The sequence below is a fragment of the Pseudophryne corroboree genome, chromosome 3, assembly GCF_028390025.1.
Source record: "Pseudophryne corroboree isolate aPseCor3 chromosome 3, aPseCor3.hap2, whole genome shotgun sequence".
NCBI classification, from domain to species: Eukaryota; Metazoa; Chordata; class Amphibia; order Anura; family Myobatrachidae; genus Pseudophryne; species Pseudophryne corroboree.
Genome location: NC_086446.1, coordinates 92075680 through 92093259, shown reverse-complemented (window position 1 = coordinate 92093259; position 17580 = coordinate 92075680). Strand labels below are relative to the sequence as shown.

The following is a 17580-nucleotide window of genomic DNA, read 5'->3' as shown; positions in this document are numbered from 1 at the left end:
GAGCGTAATACCAAAAAAACCCTTTTAACTTCAATACTTCGCAATACAATGCACTATCACGCTCCTCTACAAATCACCTCACGATTTGCGTATTAAACCTTATACTAACGTGAGTCAGCCTTCTCACGCCACCAAGCCTCCACTCACTTGATGTACCGAACGACGGGATCCCGAATAACTGGGTTCGAATTTCACTCACTCCTACGTTCGCTCACTCAGGTATACTTGGTTTTTCTGTACAGAAAATTAGGATTCATTCAAGTTGGCAGCTTTACCCCCAGAGGCAATTCAAAAAAAAAAAAAAAAAAATTTATACTAAATTTTGTTTTTATATTACATTTCTTTAGAAACCGGGTAGTTTGGTGCTATTGTAGCGTGGCTACTGTCCCGCCTTTAAACTAAACGAACTATTGTGTAATTTGTACTTAGCGACCGTACTTCTTACGCAATTTGCGTAAACACACTACCATGCGTGTCTCTTACGCCGCGTGTGCAGTTCCGTACTTTGTCCACGACACGTGTACAAAACCGTACGTCCGCAATAGCACAAATCATACAATTCTATAAATGTGAGCAATAAAACTACTATTGCCCACTAAACACAATCCACACTTGTTCCGTTTTAACCCTCTTACTACTGGGCCAGAAATGCGTTTTGTGATTTTACTCTTACTTCCTTAAATACTTATTTTATTTTTAACTATAGAGCAACAAATAATAAGAATTTACTTACCGATAATTCTATTTCTCGGAGTCCGTAGTGGATGCTGGGGTTCCTGAAAGGACCATGGGGAATAGCGGCTCCGCAGGAGACAGGGCACAAAAAGTAAAGCTTTAGGATCAGGTGGTGTGCACTGGCTCCTCCCCCTATGACCCTCCTCCAAGCCTCAGTTAGGTACTGTGCCCGGACGAGCGTACACAATAAGGAAGGATTTATGAATCCCGGGTAAGACTCATACCAGCCACACCAATCACACTGTACAACCTGTGATCTGAACCCAGTTAACAGTATGATAACAGCGGAGCCTCTGAAAGGATGGCTCACAACAATAATAACCCGATTTTTGTAACTATGTACAAGTAATGCAGATAATCCGCACTTGGGATGGGCGCCCAGCATCCACTACGGACTCCGAGAAATAGAATTATCGGTAAGTAAATTCTTATTTTCTCTATCGTCCTAGTGGATGCTGGGGTTCCTGAAAGGACCATGGGGATTATACCAAAGCTCCCAAACGGGCGGGAGAGTGCGGATGACTCTGCAGCACCGAATGAGAGAACTCCAGGTCCTCCTTAGCCAGGGTATCAAATTTGTAGGATTTTACAAACGTGTTTGCCCCTGACTAAATAGCCGCTCGGCAAAGTTGTAAAGCAGAGACCCCTCGGGCAGCCGCCCAAGATGAGCCCACCTTCCTTGTGGAATGGGCATTTACATATTTTGGCTGTGGCAGGCCTGCCACAGAATGTGCAAGCTGAATTGTATTACACATCCAACTAGCAAAAGTCTGCTTAAAAGCAAGAGCACCCAGTTTGTTGGGTGCATACAGGATAACAGCAAGTCAGTTTTCCTGACTCCAGCCGTCCTGGAACCTATATTTTGAGGGCCCTGACCACATCTAGCAACTTGGAGTCCTCCAAGTCCCTAGTAGGCGCAAGACACCCCAATAAGCTGGTTCAGGTGAAACACTGACACCACCTTAGGGAGAGAACTGGGGACGAGTCCGCAGCTCTGCCCTGTCCGAATGGACAAACAGATATGGGCTTTTTTGAGAAAAAAAACACCAATTTGACACTCGCCTGGTCCAGGCCAGGTCCAAGAGCATGTTCACTTTTCATGTGCGATGCTTCAAATCCACAGATTTGACTGGTTTTAAACCAATGTGTTTTGAGGAATCCCAGAACTACGTCGAGATCCCACAGTGCCACTGGAGGCACAAAAGGGGGTTGTATATGCAATACTCCCTTGACAAACTTCTGGACTTCAGGAACTGAAGCCAATTCTTTCTGGAAGAAAAATCGACAGGGCCGAAATTTGAACCTTAATGGACCCCAATTTGAGGCCCATAGACACTCCTGTTTGCAAGAAATGCAGGAATCGACCGAGTTGAAATTTCTTCGTGGGGCCTTCCTGGCCTCACACCACGCAACATATTTTCGCCACATGTGGTGATAATGTTGTGCGGTCACCTCCTTTCTGGCTTTGACCAGGGTAGGAATGACCTCTTCCTGAATGCCTTTTCCCTTAGGATCCGGCGTTCCACCGCCATGCCGTCAAACGCAGCTGCGGTAAGTCTTGGAACAGACATGGTACTTGCTGAAACAAGTCCCTTCTTAGCGGCAGAGGCCATAAGTCCTCTGTGAGCATCTCTTGAAGTTCCGGGTACCAAGTCCTTCTTGGCCAATCCGGAGCCATGAGTATAGTTCTTACTCCTCTACGTCTTATAATTCTCAGTACCTTAGGTATGAAAAGCAGAGGATGGAACACATACACCGACTGGTACACCCACGGTGTTACCAGAACGTCCACAGCTATTGCCTGAGGGTCTCTTAACCTGGCGCAATACCTGTCCCGTTTTTTGTTCAGACGGGACGCCATCATGTCCACCTTTGGTAATTCCCAACGGTTTACAATTATGTGGAAAACTTCCCCATGAAGTTCCCACTCTGCCGGGTGGAGGTCGTGCCTACTGAGGAAGTCTGCTTCCCAGTTTCCATTCCCGGAATGAAACACTGCTGACAGTGCTATCACATGATTTTCCGCCCAGCGAAAAGTCCTTGCAGTTTTTGCCACTGCCCTCCTGCTTCTTGTGCCGCCCTGTCTATTTACGTGGGCGACTGCCGTGATGTTTTATCCCACTGGATCAATACCGGCTGACCTTGAAGCAGAGGTCTTGCTAAGCTTAGAGCATTATAATTTTACCCTTAGCTATATTTATGTGGAGAAAAATCTCCAGACTTGATCACACTCCCTGGAAATTTTTTCCTTGTGTGACTGCTCCCCAGCCTCTCGGGCTGGCCTCCGTGGTCACCAACATCCAAAACTGAATGCCGAATCTGCGGCCCTCTAGAAGATGAGCACTCTGTAACCACCACAGGAGAGACACCCTTGTCCTTGGATATAGGGTTATCCGCTGATGCATCTGAAGATGCGATCCGGACCATTTGTCCAGCAGATCCCACTGAAAAGTTCTTGCATGAAATCTGCCGACTGGAATTGCTTCGAAGGAAGTCACCATTTTTTTACCATGGCCCTTGTGCAATGATGCACTGATTTTAGGAGGTTCCTGACTAGCTCGGATAACTCCCTGGCTTTCTCTTCCGGGAGAAACACCTTTTTCTGGACTGTGTCCAGAATCATCCCTAAGCACAGGAGACTTGTTGTCGGGATCAGCTGCGATTTTGGAATATTTAGAATCCACCCCTGCTGTTGTAACAGTATCCGAGATAGTGCTACTCCGACCTCCAACTGTTCCCTGGACTTTGCCCTTATCAGGAGATCGTCCAAGTAAGGGATAATTAAGACGCCTTTTCTTCGAAGAAGAACCATCATTTCGGCCATTACCTTGGTAAAGACCCGGGGTGCCGTAGACAATCCAAACGGCAGCGTCTGAAACTGATAGTGACAGTTCTGTACCACGAACCTGAGGTACCCTTAGTGATAAGAGCAAATTTGGGACATGGAGGTAAGCATCCCTGATGTCTCGGGACACCAGATAGTCCCCTTCTTCCCGGTTCGTTATCACTGCTCTGAGTGACTCCATCTTGATTTGAACCTTTGTAAGTGTTCAAATTTTTTTAGATTTAGAATAGGTCTCACCTAGCCTTCTGGCTTCAGTACCACAATATAGTGTGGAATAATACCCCTTTTCTTGTTGTAGGAGGGGTAATTTAATTATCACCTGCTGGGAATACAGCTCGTGAATTTTTTCCCATACTGCCTCCTTGTCGGAGGGAGACCTTGGTAAAGCAGACTTCAGGAGCCTGCGCAGGGGAAACGTCTCGACATTCCAAACTGTACCCCTGGGATACTACTTGTAGGATCCAGGGGTCCTGTACGGTCTCAGCGTCATGCTGAGAGCTTGTCAGAAGCGGTGGAACGCTTCTGTTCCTGGGAATGGGCTGCCTGCTGCAGTCTTCTTCCCTTTCCTCTATCCCTGGGCAGATATGACTCTTATAGGGACGAAAGGACTGAAGCTGAAAAGACGGTGTCTTTTTCTGCAGAGATGTGACTTAGGGTAAAAACGGTGGATTTTCCAGCAGTTGCCGTGGCCACCAGGTCCGATGGACCGACCCCAAATAACTCCTCTTCCTTTATACGGCAATACACCTTTGTGCCGTTTGGAATCTGCATCACCTGACCACTGTCGTGTCCATAAACATCTTCTGGCAGATATGGACATCGCACTTACTCTTGATGCCAGAGTGCAAATATCCCTCTGTGCATCTCGCATATATAGAAATACATCCTTTAAATGCTCTATAGTCAATAAAATACTGTCCCTGTCAAGGGTATCAATATTTTTAGTCAGGGAATCCGACCAAGCCACCCCAGCTCTGCACATCCAGGCTGAGGCGATCGCTGGTCGCAGTATAACACCAGTATGTGTGTATATACTTTTTATGATATTTTTCCAGCCTCCTGTCAGCTGGCTCCTTGAGGACGGCCCTATCTATAGACGGTACCGCCACTTGTTCTGATAAGCGGGTGAGCGCCTTATCCACCCTAAGGGGTGTTTCCCAACGCGCCCTAACTTCTGGCGGGAAAGGGTATACCGCCCATATTTTCTATCGGGGGGAACCCACGCATCATCACACACTTCATTTAATTTATCTGATTCAGGAAAACCTACGGTAATTTTTTCACATCCCACATAATACCCTCTTTTGTGGTACTTGTAGTATCAGAAATATGTAACACCTCCTTCATTGCCCTTAACGTGTGGCCCTAATAAGGAATACGTTTGTTTATTCACCGTCGACACTGGATTCAGTGTCCCTGTCTGTGTCTGTGTCGACCGACTAAAGTAAATGGGCGTTTTAAAACCCCTGACGGTGTTTTTGAGACGTCTGGACCGGTACTAATTGTTTGTCGGCCGTCTCATGTCGTCAACCGACCTTGGCGCGTGTTGACATTATCACGTAATTCCCTAAATAAGCCATCCATTCCGGTGTCGACTCCCTAGAGAGTGACATCACCATTACAGGCAATTGCTCCGCCTCCTCACCAACATCGTCCTCATACATGTCGACACACACGTACCGACACACAGCACACACACAGGGAATGCTCTGATAGAGGACAGGACCTACTAGCCCTTTGGAGAGACGGAGGGAGAGTTTGCCAGCACACACCAAAAACGCTATAATTATATAGGGACAACCTTATATAAGTGTTTTCCCTTATAGCATCTTTTTTATATATTTCTAACGCCAAATTAGTGCCCCCCCTCTCTGTTTTAACCCTGTTTCTGTAGTGCAGTGCAGGGGAGAGCCTGGGAGCCTTCCCTCCAGCCTTTCTGTGAGGGAAAATGGCGCTGTGTGCTGAGGAGATAGGCCCCGCCCCTTTTTCGGCAGCCTCGTCTCCCGCTCTTAACGGATTCTGGCAGGGGTTAAATATCTCCATATAGCCCCCGGAGGCTATATGTGAGGTATTTTTAGCCAAAAAAGGTTTTCATTTGCCTCCCAGGGCGCCCCCCTTCCAGTGCCCTGCACCCTCAGTGACTGCCGTGTGAAGTGTGCTGAGAGGAAAATGGCGCTGAGAGGAAAATGGCGCACAGCTGCAGTGCTGTGCGCTACCTTAAGAAGACTGAGGAGTCTTCTGCCGCCGATTCTGGACCTCTTCTCGTTTCAGCATCTGCAAGGGGGCCGGCGGCGAGGCTCCGGTGACCATCCAGGCTGTACCTGTGATCGTCCCTCTGGAGCCAATGTCCAGTAGCCAAAGAAGCCAATCCATCCTGCACGCAGGTGAGTTCACTTCTTCTCCCCTAAGTCCCTCGTTGCAGTGATCCTGTTGCCAGCAGGACTCACTGTAAAATAAAAAACCTAAAACTAAACTTTTCTAAGCAGCTCTTTAGGAGAGCCACCTAGATTGCACCCTTCTCGGCCGGGCACAAAAATCTAACTGAGGCTTGGAGGAGGGTCATAGGGGGAGGAGCCAGTGCACACCACCTGATCCTAAAGCTTTACTTTTTGTGCCCTGTCTCCTGCGGAGCCGCTATTCCCCATGGTCCTTTCAGGAACCCCAGCATCCACTAGGACGATAGAGAAATCTCCAGTTTCACACAGGTCTAAATGAATCTAGCAATTTGAATGTTATGGCAACAATGTGAGAGAGTATGCAAAGTATGGGTGCCGTGTACACTTTTGTCGCCCCCCCAAAAAATTCACAGATTTTATATAGCTTTTTTCCTGTTTACCTTACGAGTTCTACCAACATCTCTACAAACCATACAGAGCAGACGCCATCTAATCAGCAATCAAGTAGGGTTTTCAGTGCATCCATCGACCAGGAAAAGGATACGTAGGATACTTTCTGTCCACCCTTTGCTGATAGATAAAGTCTGCTGTGACCTGTTAGGTAGTAAGTATGTGGAAAACCGGAGGAGCCCCCAATTGATAATGTTGATTTATCCTTAGGAATGAAAGCTATACCTTAAACACACCTTAAATACACTTTACCATGGAGCCGCTGCGGCCACTGTACTTAATACACACTCTACGTACTTTGTACGCTATTAGTGTACAAAGTCCCGTACTGTGCACGGACTTAGCGTACAAACGCCGCGCTGACGGTACAAACTACTCACAGCGCGTACACACCCAGAGATACACTTTAAACCTTTTACAGCAATGCATTGCAATGATAATACACTTTAAACCTTAGCAGGGCAATGAAGACACGACACCAGATTGTAATTAAACCGCTGGGTTCCGAAACCACAGCGTATTATTGCTGAAAGGGGGTTACAATGCAAATAATACAATACAATATAACAGAGTAAATGGCTACATTCAATGGTACATACGTGAGTGGATTCGCTTGCGCTACCCGGTCCGGTCCTCCGTCATCTGATAGATAACGTTGTGAGTCTTGTGTCTGACCAGGCCTGCTGCAGGCTCTCTTTATACACTTCATCCAAAACTTAACACAATGGATACTGTAATCTCTTTGTCCATTGGACACAGGGATGGTCATTTACAGTACAGGAGAGGTCATAGGTCAGTTTGAATAGGTAAGCGATGTCTTTTCCAACTGCTCTTGTGGGTGGTCTCCTCTGGATTCCCGCCGCATACATAATGTACAGTAAATACAGTTTATATCTATATTCTGCTCCTGCACATAACTATCCGCGGGAACATTCGATCTTCCTCAAACCAACACCGGAATGTTACCCTTAAAATACCCTACAGCTGGATACCAAACACCACCTTATAACCTTGTTCTGTCCCCTCCTATCCTGTAAAGGTGAATCCCTTTGTTCTGTTACCATTTAAACTGCTGTTACTTTCTGATGTGGTGCAGGGATACTATGTGTACATTGTGCACTATTTGGATTAAATATATAATGTGTTTTGATAGCCTTCCATGCGTTCACAAACTCTACCGTAAATACCCATACCACGCGCTAATGCGCAGGACCGCGAGAGCGACCATGCGCAAATTGCGAATATGTGCACGCACAGCAGAGCAAGTTTGCGCACGGAGGCCATCTGTGTGTAGTTTGTACGTGATGTGTGTACTGCAATATTTTTCGACTTTGACAATACGTACCGACACCCCCACACACACAGGGATATATCTATAAGGGGACAGTTCCCCAACAAGGCCCTTTGGAGAGACAGAGAAAGTATGCCAGCACACACCCAGCGCCAACTGACACTGGAAATAATTTCCCAGATATATCGCTATATATATATATATATATATATATATATATATATATAGCGTGGATGTGTGGCGGCACTCAAACAGACTCTTCAATATGAATAATCAGGTCATTTATTTAGACCAATGCAACCGACATGTTTCGGGGCAGATCCCCGTCCTCAGGGTCAGACAGCAAGTTGCTGTCTAAATAAATGACCTGATTATTCATATTGAAGAGTCTGTTTGAGTGCCGCCACACATCCACGCTACATATTGTGACCCAGAGTCACCTGGAGGGCACCGCAGCAGATATATCTCAAGGCTTACAGGAGTGCCGGGCCATCTACAGCCAATAATATATATATATATATATATATATATATATATATATATATATATATATATATATATATAAATAAAATCGTGTAATACACTCACTGCGCCTTACAAGCGCCCCCTCCTCTTTTCAACCCTCTGTCACCGTGTTCAGCAGGGGAGAGTCCGGGGAGCCAGCTTCTCTGCAGTGCTCTGTGGAGAAAATGGCGCTGGTTAGTGCTGAGGGACCAAGCTCCGCCCCTTCCAGCGGCGGGCTTCGGTCCCGCTCAATTGTATAAAAAAATGGTGGGAGATTCATATATACACTGCCTCCGCAGCCTATATCCACATAATGCCAGTCCAGAGGTTTATATTGCTGCCCAGGGCGCCCCCCCTGCGCCCTGCACCCATCAGTGCCTGTTCAGTGTGTATAGTGTGTGGGAGCAATGGCGCGCAGCGGTAACGCTGCGCGCTTACCTCAGTGAAGATCTGAAGTCTTCTGCCGCCTTGAAGTCTTCTTTTCTTCTTATACTCACCCAGCTTCTATCTTCCGGCTCTGTGAGGAGGACGGCGGCGCGGCTCTGGGACGAACGGCGTGGGGAGACCTGCGTCCAGACTCCCTCTGGAGCTAATGGTGTCCAGTAGCCTAAGAAGCAGAGCCTATCACTTAAATAGGTCTGCTTCTCTCTCCTCAGTCCCACGATGCAGGGAGCCTGTTGCCAGCAGGGCTCCCTGAAAATAAAAAACCTAACAAAATTCTATTTCAGAGAAACTCAGGAGAGCTCCCCTGTAGTGCACCCAATCTCCTCTGGGCACAGGATCTAACTGAGGTCTGGAGGAGGGGCATAGAGGGAGGAGTCAGTGCACACCCATACTAAAAGTTCTTTATAGTGCCCATGTCTCCTGCGGAGCCCGTCTATACCACATGGTCCTTACGGAGTCCCCAGCATCCTCTAGGACGTAAGAGAAAATAAGAATTTACTTACCGATAATTCTATTTCTCGGAGTCCGTAGTGGATGCTGGGGTTCCTGAAAGGACCATGGGGAATAGCGGCTCCGCAGGAGACAGGGCACAAAAGTAAAGCTTTTACAGGTCAGGTGGTGTGTACTGGCTCCTCCCCCTATGACCCTCCTCCAGACTCCAGTTAGGTACTGTGCCCGGACGAGCGTACACAATAAGGGAGGATTTTGAATCCCGGGTAAGACTCATACCAGCCACACCAATCACACCGTACAACTTGTGATCTAAACCCAGTTAACAGTATGATAACAGAGGAGCCTCTGAAAGATGGCTTCCTAAACAATAACCCGAATTAGTTAACAATAACTATGTACAAGTATTGCAGATAATCCGCACTTGGGATGGGCGCCCAGCATCCACTACGGACTCCGAGAAATAGAATTATCGGTAAGTAAATTCTTATTTTCTCTATCGTCCTAAGTGGATGCTGGGGTTCCTGAAAGGACCATGGGGATTATACCAAAGCTCCCAAACGGGCGGGAGAGTGCGGATGACTCTGCAGCACCGAATGAGAGAACTCCAGGTCCTCCTTTGCCAGGGTATCAAATTTGTAAAAATTTACAAACGTGTTCTCCCCTGACCACGTAGCTGCTCGGCAGAGTAGTAATGCCGAGACCCCTCGGGCAGCCGCCCAAGATGAGCCCACCTTCCTTGCGGAATGGGCCTTAACAGATTTAGGCTGTGGCAGGCCTGCCACAGAATGTACAAGTTGAATTTTGTTACAAATCCAACGAGCAATCGACTGCTTAGAAGCAGGTGCACCCAACTTGTTGGGTGCATACAGTATAAACAGCGAGTCAGATTTTCTGACTCCAGCCGTCCTTTAAATGTATATTTTTAAGGCTCTGACAACGTCCAACAACTTGGAGTCCTTCAAGTCGTCTGTAGCCGCAGGCACTACAATAGGCTGGTTCAGGTGAAACGCTGATACCACCTTAGGGAGAAAATGCGGACGCGTCCGCAGCTCTGCCCTATGTCGAATGGAAAATTAAATAAGGGCTTTTATAAAACAAAGCCGCCAGTTCAGATACTCTCCCGGCCGAAGCCAGGGCCAGTAACATAGTCACTTTCCATGTGAGATATTTCAAATCCACCTTCTTTAGTGGTTCAAACCAATTTGATTTGAGGAAATCTAAAACTACATTTAGATCCCACGGTGCCACCTTAGGCACCACAGGAGGCTGTATATGCAGTACTCCTGTGATAAAAATCTGGACCTCAGGGACTGAGGCCAATTCTTTTTGGAAGAATATTGATAGGGCCGAAATTTGAACCTTAATAGATCCCAATTTGAGACCCATAGACAATCCTGATTGCAGGAAATGTAGGAAAACGACCCAGTTGAAATTCCTCCATCGGAGCACTCCGCTGCTCGCACCACGCAACATATTTTCGCCAAATACGGCGATAAAGCTTCGCGGTGACTTCCTTCCTTGCCTTTATCAAGGTAGGAATGACTTCTTCTGGAATGCCTTTTCCTTTTAGGATCTGGCATTCAACGCCATGCCGTCAAACGCAGCCGCGGTAAGTCTTGAAAAAGACAAGTACCCTGCTGAAGCAGGTCCCTTCTCAGAAGTAGAGGCCACGGATCGTCCGTGACCATCTCTTGAAGTTCCGGGTACCAAGTCCTTCTTGGCCAATCCGGAGCCACTAGTCTTACTCCACTTTGCCGTATAATCCTCAATACCTTTGGTATGAGAGGCAGAGGAGGAAACACATATACCGACTGGTACACCCAAGGTGTTACCAGCGCGTCCACAGCTATTGCCTGCGGATCTCTTGACCTGGCGCAATACCTGTCCAGTGTTTTGTTGAGGCGAGACGCCATCATGTCCACCATTGGTTTTACCCAACGGTTTAATAGCATGTGGAAAACTTCTGGATGAAGTCTCCACTCTCCCGGGTGAAGGTCGTGTCTGCTGAGGAAGTCTGCTTCCCAGTTGTCCACGCCCGGGATGAATACTGCTGACAGTGCTATCACGTGATTCTCCGCCCAGCGAAGGATCCTGGCAGCTTCTGCCATTGCCCTCCTGCTTCTTGTGCCGCCCTGTCTGTTTACATGGGCGACTGCCGTGATGTTGTCCGACTGGATCAACACCGGTCTTCCTTGAAGCAGAGGTTCCGCCTGGCTTAGAGCATTGTAGATTGCTCTTAGTTCCAGAATGCTTATGTGAAGAGACTTTTTCAGGCTCGACCACACTCCCTGGAAATTTCTTCCCTGTGTGACTGCTCCCCAGCCTCTCTGGCTGGCACCCGTGGTCACCAGGATCCAATCCTGCATGCCGAATCTGCGGCCCTCCAATAGATGAGCCTCCTGCAACCACCACAGAAAGGATACCCTTGTCCTCGGCGACAGGGTTATCCGCAGGTGCATCTGAAGATGCGACCCTGACCATTTGTCCAACAGATCCCTTTGCATGGAATCTGCCGAAAGGGATTGCTTCGTAAGAAGCTACCATTTTTTCCCAGGACTCTTGTGCATTGATGTACAGACACCTTTCCTGGTTTTAGGAGGTTCCTGACCAGGTCAGATAACTCCTTGGCTTTTTCTTCGGGAAGAAAAACCTTTTTCTGAACTGTGTCCAGAATCATCCCCAGGAACAGCAGACGAGTTGTCGGCATTAATTGGGATTTTGGAATATTCAGAATCCATCCGTGCTGCTTTAGCACCTCTTGAGATAGTGCTAAACCCATCTCTAGCTGTTCTCTGGACCTTGCCCTTATTAGGAGATCGTCCAAGTATGGGATAATTAATACGCCTTTTCTTCGAAGAAGAAATATTATCTCGGCCATTACCTTTGTAAAGACCCGAGGTGCCGTGGACAAACCAAACGGCAGCGTCTGAAACTGATAGTGACAGTTTTGTACAACGAACCTGAGGTACCCCTGGTGTGAGGGGTAATTGGAACGTGGAGATACGCATCCTTGATGTCCAAGGATACCATAAAGTCCCCTTCTTCCAGGTTCGCTTATCACTGCTCTGAGTGACTCCATCTTGAACTTGAACTTCTTTATGTACAGGTTCAAGGACTTCAGATTTAGAATAGGCCTTACCGAGCCATCCGGCTTCGGTACCACAAAAAGAGTGGAATAATACCCCTTCCCTTGTTGTAGAAGAGGTACCTTGACTATCACCTGCTGAGAATACAGCTTGTGAATGGCTTCCAAAACCGTCTCCCTTTCTGAGGGGGACGTTGGTAAAGCAGACTTCAGGAAACGGCGAGGTGGCTCTGTCTCTAATTTCAACCTGTACCCCTGAGATATTATCTGCAGGATCCAGGGATTTACCTGCGAGTGAGCCCACTGCGCGCTGTAATTCTTGAGACGACCGCCTACCGCCCCCGAGTCCGCTTGCGAAGCCCCAGCGTCATGCTGAGGCTTTTGTAGAAGCCGGGGAGGGCTTCTGTTCCTGGGAAGGAGCTGCCTGTTGCTGTCTCTTCCCTCGTCCTCTGCCTCGTGGCAGATATGAATAGCCCTTTGCTCTCTTATTTTTAAAGGAACGAAAAGGCTGCGGTTGAAAGGTCGGTGCCTTTTTCTGTTGGGGAGTGACTTGAGGTAGAAAGGTGGATTTCCCGGCCGTAGCCGTGGCCACCAAATCCGATAGACCGACCCCAAATAACTCCTCTACGCATCGCCTGTCCACTGTCGTGTCCATAAAGCTCTTCTGGCCGAAATGGACATAGCACTTACCCGTGATGCCAGTGTGCAGATATCTCTCTGTGCATCACGCATATAAAGAAATGCATCCTTTATTTGTTCTAACGACAGTAAAATATTGTCCCTGTCCAGGGTATCAATATTTTCGATCAGGGACTCTGACCAAACTACCCCAGCACTGCACATCCAGGCAGTCGCAATAGCTGGTCGTAGTATAACACCTGCATGTGTGTATATACCTTTTTGGATATTTTCCATCCTCCTATCTGATGGATCTTTAAGTGCGGCCGTCTCAGGAGAGGGTAACGCCACTTGTTTTGATAAGCGTGTTAGCGCTTTGTCCACCCTAGGAGGTGTTTCCCAGCGCTCCCTAACCTCTAGCGGGAAAGGGTATAAAGCCAATAACTTCTTTGAAATTAGCAGTTTTTTATCGGGGCACCCCACGCTTCATCACACACGTCATTTAATTCTTCTGATTCGGTAAAAACTACTGGTAGTTTTTTCACACCCCACATAATACCCTGTTTAGTGGTACCTGTAGTATCAGCTAAATGTAACATCTCCTTTATTGCCAAAATCATATAACGTGTGGCCCTTTTGGAAAATACGGTTGATTCGTCACCTTCACTACCGGAATCAGTGCCTGTGTCTGGGTCTGTGTCGACCGACTGAGGCAAGGGGCGTTTTACAGCCCCTGACGGTGTTTGAGGCGCCTGGACAGGCACTAAGTGAGTGTCCGGCCGCCTCATGTCGGCAAACGACTGCTTAAGCGAGTTGACGCTATCCCGTAATTCCACAAATAAGGCATCCATTCTGGTGTCGACCCCCTAGAAGGTGACATCCTCATATTTGGCAATTGCTCCGCCTCCACACCAATAACGTCCTCATACATGTCGACACACACGTACCGACACACAGCAGACACACAGGGAATGCTCTATACGAAGACAGGACCCACTAGCCCTTTGGGGAGACAGAGGGAGAGTCTGCCAGCACACACCAAAAAGCGCTATATATGACAGGGATAGCCTTATGATTAAGTGCTCCCTTATAGCTGCTTTTATATTAATATATTGCCATTTATTTTGCCCCCCCTCTCTGTTATACCCTGTTTCTGTAGTGCAGTGCAGGGGAGAGACCTGGGAGCCTTCCTGACCAGCGGAGCTGTGACAGAAAATGGCGCCGTGTGCTGAGGAGATAGGCCCCGCCCCTTTTCCGGCGGGCTCGTCTCCCGCTATTTAGTACATTTAGGCAGGGGTAAATATCTCCATATAGCCTCTGGGGCTATATGTGAGGTATTTTTAGCCTTTTTAAAGGTTTACATTTGCCTCCCAGGGCGCCCCCCCCCAGCGCCCTGCACCCTCAGTGACTGCCGTGTGAAGTGTGCTGAGAGGAAAATGGCGCACAGCTGCAGTGCTGTGCGCTACCTTAAGAAGACTGCAGGAGTCTTCAGCCGCCGATTCTGGACCTCTTCTTGCTTCAGCATCTGTGAGGGGGCCGGCGGCGTGGCTCCGGTGACCATCCAGGCTGTACCTGTGATCGTCCCTCTGGAGCTTCATGTCCAGTAGCCAAGAAGCCAATCCATCCTGCACGCAGGTGAGTTCACTTCTTCTCCCCTCTGTCCCTCGTTGCAGTGATCCTGTTGCCAGCAGGAATCACTGTAAAATAAAAAACCTAAGCTAAACTCTCTAAGCAGCTCTTTATGAGAGCCACCTAGAATTGCACCCTTCTCGGCCGGGCACAAAAATCTAACTGGAGTCTGGAGGAGGGTCATAGGGGGAGGAGCCAGTACACACCACCTGACCTGTAAAAGCTTTACTTTTGTGCCCTGTCTCCTGCGGAGCCGCTATTCCCCATGGTCCTTTCAGGAACCCCAGCATCCACTTAGGACGATAGAGAAACAGTGATAAGTGCAAAGTGATAATGCACCAGCCAATCAGCTCCAATATGTAAATTAACAGTTAGGAGCTGATTGTCTGGTGCGTTTTCACCTTGCACTTATCACTGCTTTATCACTTATTTATGCCTTCTCCAGGCTTAATACATATGCCCCTTAATTCCTTAGACGCAGGGAAGGCTAGCGAGGCTTTCTTATGGTCAGTGAAGTAAGCATCCTCAACCTGCTCAGGTGTTGTATCAGCAATATTCAACACATATCTAATGGCCTCTATCATCAATTGCACCCCTTTTGCAAGAGATGCGGCCCCCCACAGCATGTCCCAATCACCGTCTGCAGTGTCAGAATCAGTATCCGCTTCATCTTGCATAATCTGGGCAAGAGCACGTTTTTGAGAGCGTACGTTAGGGGGCCCTGAGGTAACAGAACCGGACCAAACTGCCATAGAGTTCTGTAAAACCTTAGTTGCAGATTCATTCTGTGCAACCCTAGTAGAAATCTGAGAAATCACACTTTTCAGAGAGGCTAACCACTCAGGCTCCCTTGCCTTACCTGCGCTAACACAGTGCAATCCTGATTACATGGAATGGGATCCTCCGGAGAGGAAATATCCTCTGCAGCATATGACACACAGTCCCTGGACATAGCTTAATGGAGACCACAAACACTCCACACACACACACACATAGGGAAGTGCAGACAGAGTTTTCCCCCTAAAGTATGCCAAGAGAGAGACAGAGATTGGAGCCAACCCACACAAAGTGCTTCAAGATAGGTAAACCACTACCCAGAGCTTAAGGTGTACCTTAATAGGTTGCACAGTACAGATATATAGCCTCCCCCCCTCCCCTTCTACAACCCCCTGGTACCGTATAAGATAGCTGGAGTTGATATGGAGGGACAGTTCTCTCTGACAGCGCTTCTGCAGGCAGGAAAATGGCGCTGAACGCTGCTGGGTCTGCTCTGAGAAGCTCCGCCCCCTTTTATTGCACTGCTTCCCGCTCTTATGAAGATTATACAGGCCTGAGGAAAAGTGCTGGCAGCGATCCTGGGACCCTGACAAGCTTAGAGGTCAGTGTAGGGTGTAGGCGCTGGCTCAGGGCGCCCCTCACAGCGCCGCACCATGTACCGCTGAGCCCCAGAGCGCAGTTAGTACTGCGCTCCATACCCTGTTGCCGCCATCTTCACACCGGCTCCCCGCTTGCCAGGGGGTGGGTGACTAACTCGCCACTGATCTTCTGGATCTGTAAGGGGGTGGCGGCATGCTGCTGGGGTGAGCGATGCCCTGTGGCGGTGAACGTTCGATCCCCCAGGAGCTCAGTGTCCAGTGGCTCAGACCCTGCAGGGCAGAAACTACTCCCTCCCCCTTAGTCCCTTGAAGCAGGGAGGCTGTTGCCAGCCGCCTCCCTGTGCCTAAACTCTAATCAAAATAATAAAACTAAAAGAACTCCTATGGAGCTCCCCTAGCTGTGACCGGCTCCTACGGGCACATTTTCTAAACTGAGTCTGGTAGGAGGGGCATAGAGGGAGGAGCCAGGCCATACTCTCAAACTCTTTTAAGTGCCAGTGGCTCCTAGTGGACCCGTCTATACCCCATGGTACGAATGTGGACCCCAGCATCCTCTAGGACGTAAGAGAAAAATGTGTATCCTGTACATGCAGTGTTTGTCTATAAAGTGCTCGGCTGATACTTTAAGGTTTAACAGGTGGCTCTCCAGCTTCCCTAGAACTACAAGTCCCAGCATGCACACCAGTCTCTGAGTTGCAGTTCCGCAGCTAGGGCTGGAGACACTCAACTTGCCTTTCCCGGGGCCAAGTGATAGTACATACCTTGTATTATACTGCAGCCTGTGTGATTAAAAAACAAAACCCCTTGGAAGTGTATGCCTTACATCCAGCACTTTCTACTATACTGTTATAATAAGTATAATACATGCAATTACCTGGTGCTAGGTGCAATCTCCCCCCGCCTGCCATACACACAGAGACAACGTTCCCTGTAACTTAGAAGGGAAATAACTAACCAGGCCACGCCCCCTTAAGAGGACTGTCACGTGATCAGCAAGAAGTTACCTTGGCACGGAATAGGAGCAGCGGCCATTTTCTTGTAGTCTAGGTTTCATACAGAACAAGGGGACATAGAGTGTGACAACAACATCCTCATTCTACTCTGCAGTCCACTCCTCGACTAATAAATTGTATGCTAGTTATTTAAATATTAAAGATGTCGTTCACAGAAACTGGTCACTGGCAAAACTAATTCTACTGAGACTGGTTAACTATTTTTGCAGGCAAAAGTGACGGTAACAACGCAAATGAACAGGGTTTGGGAAGCGGCGGTCATTTTTCCGTAGTCCAGAGGATAATGTGTTAGAAATTCCTAACGTAAGAATGTAAGTGCTAAAGGCGCACTACAACTCCCAGACACCTCTGGTTTATCTGAAAACACTTTAATTCCCTGCCTACTATTTTATAGTACTACAATTACCAGAAACCTCAGCCCTCTCCTCCAGACCCTCCAACATGACCCGCCCCACTAGGTACAAAATGCTCTGTTTCTGGACTTCCCTCTTAATTTATGATTTCCATCACCTGTGTTGAACTAGTTAAATGATAAGAAAGCTGTTTCTTCACAGGTGATGGCAATAATAAATTAAGAGGGAAGTCCAGAAACAGAGCATTTTGTACCTAGTGGGGCGGGTCATGTTGGAGGGTATGCTCTCCTCTGGTGCTTTCTGTTTCACGGGATGTGACAGACTTTCAGTCTGTGCAACAGGACTGACTACTGGTTGTTTAAAACTAATACTACACCTCAGTCAGACT

The 17580-nt window shown here is 48.0% G+C and overlaps 1 protein-coding gene across 3 annotated transcripts in view; it reads right to left on the bottom strand.

Annotated features, from left to right (window-relative positions):
- The window catches only part of LOC135054837 (zinc finger protein 271-like), a 231537-nt gene extending 214729 nt beyond the window's left edge, over positions 1 to 16808 (bottom strand). Inside the window, exon 1 of one of the 3 annotated variants that reach the window (XM_063958225.1) lies at positions 16701 to 16808. The gene's annotated coding sequence lies outside the window, so the exon portion shown is untranslated. Of the gene's footprint in view, positions 1 to 15626; positions 16136 to 16587; positions 16653 to 16700 lie in introns of those variants that run through there. The other 2 variants (XM_063958223.1, XM_063958222.1) reach the window with 2 other exon arrangements.
- Between the last annotated feature and the right edge of the window lie 772 nt (positions 16809 to 17580).